The following is a 12,192-nucleotide window of genomic DNA, read 5'->3' on the forward strand; positions in this document are numbered from 1 at the left end:
ATATCGTACAGACACACTGAATTGAAGAATTGGTAATAATATTTCCCTTTTGTTAAAAGATACGGGGGTCACTAATAATGTTAATGAAAGTTAACACTTAACAGCAGATATGGACACGTCCGCGATGTAATTAATCGTAATTGTTAATGTTTCGCCTTGCGATCAAGGAGTCCTGAGTTCGATACCCGGTGGATGTACAGCGGTTCGGTTCGGATCCCACTCTAAACTGTAGGTCTAGTCCCGATTAGCCTTTCTGTAGACTTAAAACAACAATTCAACAACAACAACAATTGTTAATGTTATTTGTTAAAGTGATTAATTTAATTAATTATAATACTTACCGTATGATGAGAATTTATGAGCCGCGGTAGCTCAGTCGTTAGGGCGTCTGACTACCATGCAAGAGACCCGGGTTCGATCACCGGCGGGATTTGTTCCACCTGTTCAAACGGCTTCGGCGCCCACCAAGCGTCGTATAAAGTGGGTACCTGGAGGATACTCTGGGGGGTTAAGCGGCCAGGGGTGTGGTGCTGATCACATCACCCCCACCTTCGGCCGAGATCAAGAAAGTGTGGGCCCTAACTCCACCCCCCCCTATACGCCTTCATGGCGTGGTGCAAAGCACAGAGGAGCACTTTACTTTATAATGAGAGTTTACGTTCAGCATTATTGTCCTTATTGGTAAACAAGTAATTAATAAAATTGTGAATAAACTCTCGCACATCATCCGGTGCATTTGCATTGCACTTCTGTCAAGTATATTTACTGAATTGATACCACTGACCTTCGGGGGTCTTTACGGGAAGGGTGGTAATTGATAACCCAAAAGAACTTTGAAATTTTATATCCGAACCAGGGAGAGTTTGAATTGTTTCTTTTATTATTTTAGTCGTATGTGTTTTGGTTAGAGTTGCTTTTTTTACCTTGTTTGAACGTAGGGTTTTAGGATATATTCAAATTCGTAAGGGTCTTAATAGGGTTGAGATTTGTGGTATTCTTCAGCCTTTTGCTGATGCAATTAAGTTTGAAAGAAATCGTCCGAAAATATGTTTGTTGCACTTATTGTGGTCGCTGCGTTGCAATTCAGTTTGCGACCACTCTATCCTTATGTAACCAATCATATTCTAATTTTAGAATTTTTATTATGATTTTCTCAAATCTATGACAAAGGCAGTGGCGTCTCGTCCCTTGGGGCTTCCGGGCCCCTAAAGAAAAACGGACGTATTCACGTAATTATCAATCACCATAACGCATAACTATCACACAGTCTTTTAAAAGGCGATTTTTACCCACGTAAATTCATCGTCTGCTGCAATGGATACGACAGCGCTCCTACCGGCATTGATGTCAATTATCGTTTTCCGGGGCACGTCGCAAAGGAAGGCGTGGCCTACATCCACCTACGCTACAGTGAAGGCCACATGCTAGCAGAGAGAGGAGGCGAGAGTGCAATGGATTTGAGTGTTGATTCGGGGCTAGCTCCGTTGCGTCGCGTTCGATCTCGCGTGTTGTTCTGTAGTGTTTTGGTGGCTTTCATTCGCTATGTTTGAGTGAGTTTGGCAGGGTTGATGTTCGAACACAAATTGATGAAGGACATAGGCTGTCAATTACAAGACACAATGAATTTGTCCGGAAAAATAGGCATATATTAAATAGAATTATCGAGTGCTTAAAATTCTGTGGTCGACATGAACTTGCTCTACGAGGACATAATGAAAGAGAACAATCTTTAAACAGAGGCATCTTCCCAGATTTATTATCCCTTCATAGAAGAGGGAAAGCTAAAGAGGGAACTTCGTGTTCTTTATTGTAGTGAAGAGTTGGAAAACATAAACTCTATCAGTAGATTGCATTCATTTTTTATTTAAAATTATTTAGAGGGGTACCTTTTCAGAAACAGTAAAAATTACAAACATAGTTTTAATAACTCCAGTGGCAACAGCCGAATCTGAACGATGTTTCAGCACATTGAAGCGTATTAAAACCTGCTTAAGAAATGCAATGGGACAAGACAGACCAAATGCCTTGTTGCTTACAATAGAGCTAGAATACATTTCAAACATAGAGGGCTTCAACGAAAAAGTAATAACAAAATTTGCTGAGAAGAAGAACAGGAGTCAACGTTCGTAGAAAGGTATGTTTCACAACAATACCTGTTTCTTTTGTAATCATGTGAATTGTCATTATATTTTAAATTCTTTAATAAATAAGCCCCGGTCAAATTTGAAGCCACGAGACGCCACTGGACAAAGGTCGGTTGGCACGCCTGCTAAATAAAGACGATTTATATCTATGCGTCATCAGTTGTACGCCATTTGAAGCCGTTATCTACTGTAGATCTACATTTACTCGGCCAGCGAGGCTTTGGGCAAAGTACTCGCAATGTGTTGCTTGTTACGGTGCGATGCTAGGCCGATACGTACAAAAAAAAAGCAATGAGGTGTTGTAACCAGAGTTGTTAAAGGTCCAGGAATTTTAAATAAATTCAATTCCGGTCCAGGAGAGAAAATCAATGTAAATGGGTTCTGAACCGTAATGAACCTTTTTAGCTTACATTTTAAGGTATTTCAATTCGGTCCAGGAACCTTTTTTCCCGATCAATTAAAACCCGGTCTAAGTTCCGTATTTAAATTAAACAATACGCAAGTTGGACCGAATTTAAGTTGTGCGAGAAAGAAGGTTGCGGTCCTGTTACGGAATCCGATAGAACCCATTGGAATTTATGGGATCCTGGATCTTTAACAACCCTGGTCGTAACTGCATTTGTCAATCGCTGTCAAAATAATAAAATGGTGTCAAAAGTCAGGAACCATAGTGTTATTCACTTCAACTTATATTGTCTATATGATATGCTCCAGTGCTCGGAAAGTTACTTTTAGTTTACAGTTACAGTTACTTGCTTCAAAAGTAACAGACTTACAGTTACTCATTTTTAAAAAAGTTACTCAATTACAGGTACAGTTACTTTTACAGTTACTTTCGACTGGAAATTTTCTTGCAAACAAATTACACAAATCGATTTCTAATTGTAATAAAAAAGAAAGAAAACTATCGGATGCTGCTTACACAAGGGGAACAATTATGAGGCCACACATGAACAAACTACAGAAACAAGAGACACTTCACAGCACACAACTGACAATGGCAAACTGTCATCAATAGGAAAGAATTCTCCTCCTAATCTCATCTTCCTGCTTCTGGGAAATCCACCCCTCCCTCTTCCGAGGTATGCATATTGCTTTAGAATCGAGGACTACCAAACGGAAGATGAAGCATATGATAAACCTGTCACTCTAAAATGCCTGGAACCCAGTGCGTAGTACCGACTGGTCACGGATAGGAGACAAATTTTGTTCAACAACTTTCTCTTTTCCTCTTCCAGTGTTTGCAGGAATTAATGTAACAAAGGATGGATATTTGTAACGCAGCAGAAACTAGTAGTTTATCGATGGTTCCGGTTCACGTTAAGTCCTAAATCACCAATAAGTTACGACCCTTATATAGCAACTTAAGTGGCATGAAATAACTGCAAATGTAACTGTAAAAGCGACTGTTGAAACGTTACATCTATTGGAAAAAAGTAACTCTGTTACAGTTACAGCTACTTGGTTTTAAAAGTAACTAGTTACAGTTACATTTCTTCAAAAAAGTAACTGCTACTTGTAACTGAGTTACTTGTAACTAGTTACTTCCAAACACTGATATGCTCAATATCTTGACTCTCTTCAGCAAGGCACATGTTCGGACAACGCTCCCAGTTCTTCAGGACACTGATGATTGTTGCAGGCGGTATTTGTTTTCATTAACATATAATTAGTCACACACTAGTCGTATGGTTTCTGACTTTTGACTCACCCTGTATTAGCTATTTGTCAAGAACTTATACTGTCATATTAGGCCAGTTTTTCATTTTCGACGATCGGGTCTTTTCAAAACTTTTGACGTAATCTTCGGATATATCTGCTACCTTAGGGTATCATTTGAAGTACGTCTACATATTACTCACAAACACTTACAATCATTCCTAACATATTCTCTCTTCATTCACACCCGCGTATGAGGTTTTAGAGATCTTAATCTTGCGCTAGTGACCTAATCCATTTTTGAAAATTAGTATAACGTGAAATTTTGCCGCGAGAGGCGTTCAACATTGGCATAAGCACAATTTGAAAGCAATTTGGGATCGGAGCAGACGCGGATCGGCCTCCCAACTGCCACGTTTTATATATAATTCCTAATATTCTTGAACTCAAATATTTTGTCTTTTCTCACCAAGTTTAACAGACTCGAGATTTTTTTTTTTAAAGTTCGATCAAAGAATCAGGGAAAAATGCGCCCGGGAAAAATGCGCTCTCGCAATAAAAGTGGGAAAAATGCGCCCTCACAAGAGTAACCACATTAGAAAGTGGGAAAAATGCGCCCAGCACACATGACCAGCCAGCAGGAGAGAAACTGACAGCGTTTCTTGACTACTTTGTACAGTGGGATCCATGAGTATTACCGTGCAAATTGTCCATCACCATGTTCGTGCACTTTATTTGGACCAATAAGAGCTTCAAGAATTAGGAAAAAAATCAAAACAAGCTATTGACAACTTCTGCAGCAGCATACATAAAAATCCATCGCATAAAAACACCTAGGATGTAAGAGAAAAATTGATGGAAATAGTCATGGACAATTTGCACGGTAATACTCATGGATCCCACTGTACAACAATGGCTGCAAAATCCAAATCTACCAGTTGATGTGTGGCACTGTGGATATGCAAATCACCACACGAACAATGCTGTCGAAGGGTGGAACAATAAGCTGCAGGAGAAAGTTCGACTTCATCCCAACTTCTACACCCTTCTGAAGACGCTGAAGCAGGAAGCGAAATACAGCGGATACAAATATGACAGGGCTAGCATCGGTTTGGAAGGAACGAAGAGGAAACAAACGTACATAAAACTGGATGAACAGATTAGCAAAATGTTACATACTTACAAAAGAAGCACACCCAAGGACCTTACCAAGTGCCTGAGAAGTCTGGCGTACATCCAAAAAAATGGAGTAAAAGATCGTCAACGGAGGTCACAAGAAATGGAAATACAAATGTAAATAAAAACTTTAATCAAATAAAATAAAAATTACAACATATTAAATAAAAATTACAAAAGTAAAATAAAAATAATATGACAACGGACATCATCTCCAGCTTCTAAACACGCCAGAAAAGAGAATATTTTTACTGTACTTTTTTTTTAAAAAAAATTCTCTTTCCTGACAGTCTCAAGCCTGTGTTAAGTGTGAGGGGAAGCTGCGTAAAGGTTGTTTTAATCAACATATTATCATATTGGTGAAGGTCATGTGTGCTGGGCGCATTTTGCCCACTTTTCATTGTGGTTACTCTTGGGAGGGCGCATTTTTCCCACTTTTATTGCGAGGGCGCACTTTTCCCGGGCGCATTTTTCCCGACACCCGATCAAAGTCCACTTCTTGATAGGTTGATCGGAACTGGACCTAGTTTAAATTTGGATCCAATCACTGTGCAATATGCCTGAAAAGGGGATCGAACCCGAGACCCCGTGAGAGAATAGATTTTTGATCATTGTTTAGTCACTTTATTCCTAATCTTATTGTTCAGTTTAACATGGCAAGGGGAAGAATTATGATAATGGCATACAACAATAACCTATTCCAGCCCTGGACCTCAATTTTTGCAAAACAATATGTCAATCTTTACATGGAGGTCAGCTTTGTTCCTGTTTACAGTATTATGCATTGTTTACATAAAAACAGTACAAGTGTAGGTTAGAGTTGATCCTCGGTGAGGTGAGGAGGTTGCAGGTACAAAATTCGCTCCTCCCAACTGCAACTTCTGGATCCACCACTGGGTCGAAGGTGGGTGAAAATCGGTCCAAATTCCAATTACGGCCCCTGTCCCTGAAACCGTGAAATATCGTAGAATCGAGAGTTGACTGTATATTTTGGAACGAAAATAATATAAACCAAAGGACGCGTCTGGATGGAGTTACAATGGGTCAATTTTGGCTGTCAAAATTCGTGCGTCCCTATGCCTACATCTGGTTCTGTACAATCCTGAATATTTGACCACGTTTGAAGCAAAAAAATCTTATTTTCTGTACATATTTATTATACATCTCATCTATATTAATTAGATATAATATAAATAAGCCTCCCCAATAGCGTAGTGGTAGCGTCGCCTTGACATAGTGGTTCGGATCCGATTTTAAACTGTAGGTCCAGTCCCGATTAGCCTTACTGTGCATAAAGCTTAACACACCAACACCAACTCAAATATAATAGAAATAAAACGCCAATGCAGCCATGCAAATAAAGGAAAGAAACAGAAGTCCGAAAACTTCAAATTTTCCACCAATTTCTATATTTTTCATGAAATCTTCATTTACCTAAAACTGGACCCACTGTCTCTACCAAGCACGGCACAGAAAGCAGGAGGGAACAAGCAGATTTCCCTTCCCAACATTGTTTCCAGCGGTGGAACTGATATCGGATGCTGCGTGTTTTTGAATAGCCACTCCCTTCGGCTCCCTCGCCCTCCCCACGTACAATCGGGGAGGAAACCCTTTCGTTAGAAGGGTGAGATGGAGAACAATCAGTGGGGTGCATATACCACTCTTTAAGTTCTTTAAATAATTTACTGAAATTCTAGTTTTTGAAGCTTGTTTTAATAGTTTGCATAATACGTAATAATGAGCAATTACATATACGTATATTTAAACTTAATGTATAAAAATGTATGGAAAAGGTTGGTTAATGACGGTAACAAGGAGAACACGCCACTGACGTGTGTTGACATAGCTACACCGCAAAGTGTAAATACCAGGTATCGGCATAACATATGTTTCCTCACTTACCAGTCACACATGACGGTCATTCCTTTACCACGTGACCCAATCGAGATCCAACCGCAAATAACGCGAGAGGATTTCTCACTAATCTTTGATGACCTTCGGCTTTCCACTAACCTCGTGACATCTGCTAATAAATATATTATCTCTATCTTTTCGATTCACCACAGTTGCACTGAAAGTGAAACGGCGTAGAAGGTTGCCGCGTGCAAAACTGTGATCCTCTTTGGCATTCGTTTTCTTTGCAGAAGAACTAGGAGTACTGCTGCAGGGTATGTCTATTCCATTGCATTAAGGGTGTTAGATTTGTACGGAAGTTTCCATCTGGAAGATGTAAGTTCATATTTAGAGGAGTGTGAGGGTAAATTTAGGGGATGTGTGGGCACGGTTGATTTGAGGCTGGGTGAGCCCCAGAGACGATTTATGCGAGGACAATGCCAGAAAAATTCCGACCTTAGAACACTCACCCCGGGAATCGAACAAGGGTCTCCCGCGTGGCAGCCAGACCCTACCGACTAGACCAGCGCAACTTGGTAGGGGCACTTGCCCCCCCTCCCTCCAAATTTTCATGTATATTAAAATTTACACGTTAAGGGTACTTTTTGACATCAGGTCGACAAAACTCGGCTACGAATTGGACAGAGTCTTCTCACACATCGTCACTTGCTGCAAGGGCTGGACCCTCCATTGCGTCGTTGTTTTAAGGACACGAGGAACAGTTTGTGTCCAGCCAGACATGAGGTTCTAGAAAGACTCTAAACTGCCTCCCTCCAACTGACCTTCTCCCGCGGCAAGGTCTGTGCCCTGAATGCTTTTGTAGGGGAGAAGCTTAACATGTAAGATGACCAGACATATTATACCCTGTCCCATCTAACTGTAGAGCAGGGCCGCGCATATCTTCAGAGGAGGAGGAGGAAAATCGAGTGGTGAAAGCGCAGAGTTGCCAACCGTACGGTCCTGACCGTACATGTACGGAAATTTCATGGCATGTACGGACGAACGGTCCAGACCTTAGTCCGTACGCTAAATGCACAGCTTGTCAAAATTTGCTCTTGCAGTTTTATTCCTAATATTTGCATAAGAAATTCTTAAACCAATCGTACGGACCTGGAAACAAAAATAGGGTTCGTTTGCCATGTGCGTTCGGTATTATCCCTTTCTAAAGTTTGCAACGCTGCATAGTGAAGGAGGAAATCGGGAAACTCCCGTCGCCCATTACACAATCCCGCTTCTCTCGCTGTTCATTGGTGGAGCCGTCTCGCGTCACTACTTACTTGCGCAGAGACTTGTTCTCGTTCGCCTGGTCTACAGTTAGCTGGTACTGATAATAGCTGGGACAATCCCCTTTCTTGTCTCTGTCCCGATTTTTTGGAACGTAAAACGGGACGCCAAAATGTCCCTTTTTTGTGGCAATGGTAAATTGAAAAAGGAGGGTTTTTCATCAGAGGTTGCACACAGTGGCGTGCGAAAGGGGGTTGGTGGGTGTTGTATCCTACCCTTTGGCCCAATATTCTTAAAAAAAAGAACGTCAAATTTAGGAAAATATGACAAATTGAGGGCTGACTACCAAGCAAAAGTATACGTAACCCCTCTCTTTCCAACATCCTGGGCACGCCACTGGTTGCACAATTCTATCCATTCATACTATCAAACTGCAGATGTAGGCCTATACATAAATAAATTGATTCTCCTTGAGAGTTTACAAGACTTTAATCGGTTAACACTTAGGAAGGAATACCCGACTGGATGGCAATACAAAAGACTCAAGATTTCATTTGCAAAGTGGTTCCTTCATCTATTATATGAGGGTTGGAAAGAAAGTAGTTGCAACACTGTTGTCACGTCGCGTATAATCAAGAGGGCGTTGCTGTTCCTAGTACAGCCGGCAGCCGACGAGAAGATCGCTGAATGAAGGGAGACGGGGAACGGAGGGAAAGGGAGGGTCAGGTTCATTTGCAGAATTTAGGGGTGGTTGGGGGTGGTCGAGGAGAAGGAAGTCTTATTTCCTTCTTGGCGGGTCATTGTCCGTGAGAACCGCGTGGAAGTTGATTTTTCTTTTTTTGCTTTTTCCTTATTTTGGTGTTTTATGGCGAGTGTGAGGAAGAGAGGTGCTACTGTGCACAGTGAAGGGCGTGAAATTGTGAGCAAACTAATTGATTTCTGTGATAGGGAATCGAGAGAGAAACAGTATTTGGTGCCAATTACGCAGAGCACAAAGCGCGCGTCTGTAGCAACAGGGTTGTCAGAGATGACCATCAGGCGGATTCGAAAGGAGTTGCGGGAGAGGAAAGCTCGGTCGCCGATGAGGAAACTCGTGTCCCCCGGAAAGATCAGAAAATGGCCATCACATAGAAATGTCTGCGTTGATGATTTTGACATTAGCGTAATCAGAAACGTAATTCGCGATATTTATTGCAACAAAAATGTACCGACAGGTCATAATACCGCACACTCATAGTCGCTATAGTCCGTGAGGCCTTAGAAAGATCGCTTCGCGTGCTTGCAGCAGACGACAATATGGGGGGGTGTCTGCGAGAACCAATCAGGTCCGCGAATGAGCGAACCCGGTTGCCACAGCTAGCTCACTGCAACCTTCTGGAAGGGTGAGTGACCTCTGCCTCTTGCTACTACCTCGTCCTGTTTGTTCGGCTGAGGAGAAGGACGACACGAGAGTATCGGCAATAGCGTGCCAGCGACGTCTGCTGTTGGCCCGCGAAACGCTCTTTCTAAGGCCTCCTGCAGTTTAGTGCAGTGCATGCAAAAGCGGTGTTGCAAAATTGGATCGCTCTAATGCGATGTTTTCGAAGAGTGAGCAGCGTGCATGGATTAAGGTTAAGGTGGCACGTAGCAAAAACGCGACGGAATGTCATGCGGGTCTCCGAGAACCCTGTCACAATGAAGCCTTGCCATATTGGATGGTCTCCCTTTGGGTATCAGCCTTTTGACAATGGGCCCGTCAAGTATCTGAGCCACGATCGCTGAGCTAGATTTTAGCTCGTTGAGCAGACAGATCATTTACTTGACGCTGTTTGCTCATTGATCAAAATATCAGTGCCTTTGAATAATTTGTTCTGTGATCAATGTGGCTGCGTCGAGTGGACAAGATTTCGGTGTTTGAAAAGCTGTTAATTATGGAAATAGAATAGTTGATGTGAACAAAACTGTCGAAATTTTCATTTTAACACCCTTGCACAACTTTCCAAAACTACGGTGTATATTTTAATATTTATTCTTTGATAAAAACAAAACTTTCATTTTAATACAATTACAAAAACAGGAATATTACATCACCTTCTGTTACTTGAACTTCCCCTCTAATTACGCTATATCTCAAGCCGTTCTTCATAAATATTTCCTCATTACCCGCCCGCCATCCTCATACAGTTTTCCTCTTCTTTCTTTTGCCTCACGAAATCGAAACACAAAAACGCTATATTCTGTGGCTCAAAGCAAGGTTCAAGTTCACTCAGCGCTCAAGTGAGCAGCGCTCGCGCAGCAACGACTATTTGGCCGTCAAGTAGCTGAGCGATCACGTTGCTAGTTAAGCTCTCAGATACTTGACGCGGGGGTGGGGGAGGGGGAAGACTGGTTGTTGAATCTGCGTTGTGAGAATGGAATTTCGAAGCGCGCTGAAGAAAACCTTTGTTTTTTTTATAGCACAAGTGTCCACAAGTTGCGACAGGGGTTACCCTGCATTGTCTAAAAATAGAATTTCAAGCAGCTGCAAGAATCGGATCTCATTTTTCACTGCGTTCTAGCTTTTCGTCCGTGAATGTTGTGCGTAGGTGTCGTTTTGTGCTCAAGTGCGAGGACATTTTTTGGGTGAAGTCACAATTTTTTAAAATATTTTTTGGTGTTTTTCTCCCTCCCTCCTTCATATATACGCCAAATTTGCATAAATTTTGCATTTTGTACATTTTGACATTTTTTTTCGGGGGGCGGGGGAAAACAATTTTTTTAAAGAAAATTATTTTTGAGGGGATTTCCCCCCTTTCCCCCTCCATATGTACGCCGAATGTTCATTAATTATATATCGTCTGAATCTGTGATTCATTCTGCGTAAAACGGTATATCTTTCATATCTCTAGGGCATTTAGTTTCTGAGCTATAGTCATTTCAATGTAACACTGCAGTTCGCTCAATTACGAAGCTTGAGACAGTGGCGTACAAGCCTTTCGTTTCAGGAATACAACTCGCGTTACATTGGTCATACGACAATGATGCAAATATTTTTCTGTTTCTTACATGTCAGCGATAATTTCTATGTGCATTTTGAACGTTTCATATCCTTTTTTTTCGGGGGGCGGGGGGGGGGAAACCCCATTTAAAAAAAAGTATTTTCAGGGGATTTCCCCCCTTTCCCCCTCCATATATACGCCGAATGTGCATAAATTATATATCGTCTGAATCTGTGATTCATTCTGCGTACAACGGTATATCGTTCATATCTCCAGGGCAAATAGTCTCTGAGCTAAAGTCATTTCAAGGTACCGCTGCATTTGGAAGCTTGAATCAGTGTACCATTCCTTTTGGGGGGTACAACTCAAGTTACATTGGTCATATGATAATAATGCAAATATTTTTGTGTTTCTTACATGTCAGCGATCATTTCCATGTGCATGTCGACACTGTCATGTACTTTTTTCTTGGGGGGAGGATGGGGAAACCAATTTTTTTTCCGAAATTTTGGAATTTTGAGATTTAGCCCCCTCCCCCCGCCACATATACGCCGAATTTGCATAAATTTCATATAGTCTGAATCTCTGGTTCATTCCGCGTACAACGGTATATCACTCATCTCTCTAGGGCAATTAGTCTCCGATCTACACTCATCTACACTCATGTAATTGAAACTCTGCATTTTGCTCAAAATCGACTCGGGACAGAGAGGCTTACATGTGAAAATGGCCTTGGGACTCAAAAGTTAAAGCCACAGTTCATATGCAACACTTTCTTTTTCACGCGCTTCTCGTCCCTCGGTGTGATCCGCGGGCAAAACTGACCTAACTCGCTCTTTTTCCGCCATACCAGTTCCAGGTAGAAACGGTCACCCGAAGGAAAAGGGAAGATTTCTGCCTCTACCTCCCTTGTCCCCTCGCCCCCGCTGCAATGGTTGAAAGCCCGTGGTTTCAGGTCGCCAAGTCTATCTCCTATAGGACAGATAGGGGATTGGTTTCCCTTGATTCTTTGTAAATCCTTTAAAGAACTCAAGGGAAAATTTTCTGCAGTACTTACGTATGTTCTCTGTATTTACAGAACCTTATGGGATGTAAAAGTGTTCCCCTGTGCATAGCACCACGCCATGAAGGCGTATAGG

At 41.7% G+C, this 12,192-nt stretch overlaps 1 protein-coding gene across 2 annotated transcripts in view; it reads left to right on the top strand.

Moving 5' to 3' along the window:
* LOC145996586 (cytochrome b5-related protein-like) overlaps nt 1–12,192 on the top strand; it is an 83,756-nt gene that overhangs the window by 6,468 nt on the left and 65,096 nt on the right. The window contains exon 1 of one of the 2 annotated variants that reach the window (XM_083133121.1): nt 7,046–7,147. The exons of the other annotated variant lie outside the window; for it this stretch is intronic. The gene's annotated coding sequence lies outside the window, so the exon portion shown is untranslated. Of the gene's footprint in view, nt 1–7,045; nt 7,148–12,192 lie in introns of those variants that run through there. 2 annotated transcript variants of the gene reach the window in all.

This window comes from Lepisma saccharinum, chromosome 12, assembly GCF_977018435.1.
Source record: "Lepisma saccharinum chromosome 12, izLepSacc3.1, whole genome shotgun sequence".
NCBI lineage: Eukaryota > Metazoa > Arthropoda > Insecta > Zygentoma > Lepismatidae > Lepisma > Lepisma saccharinum.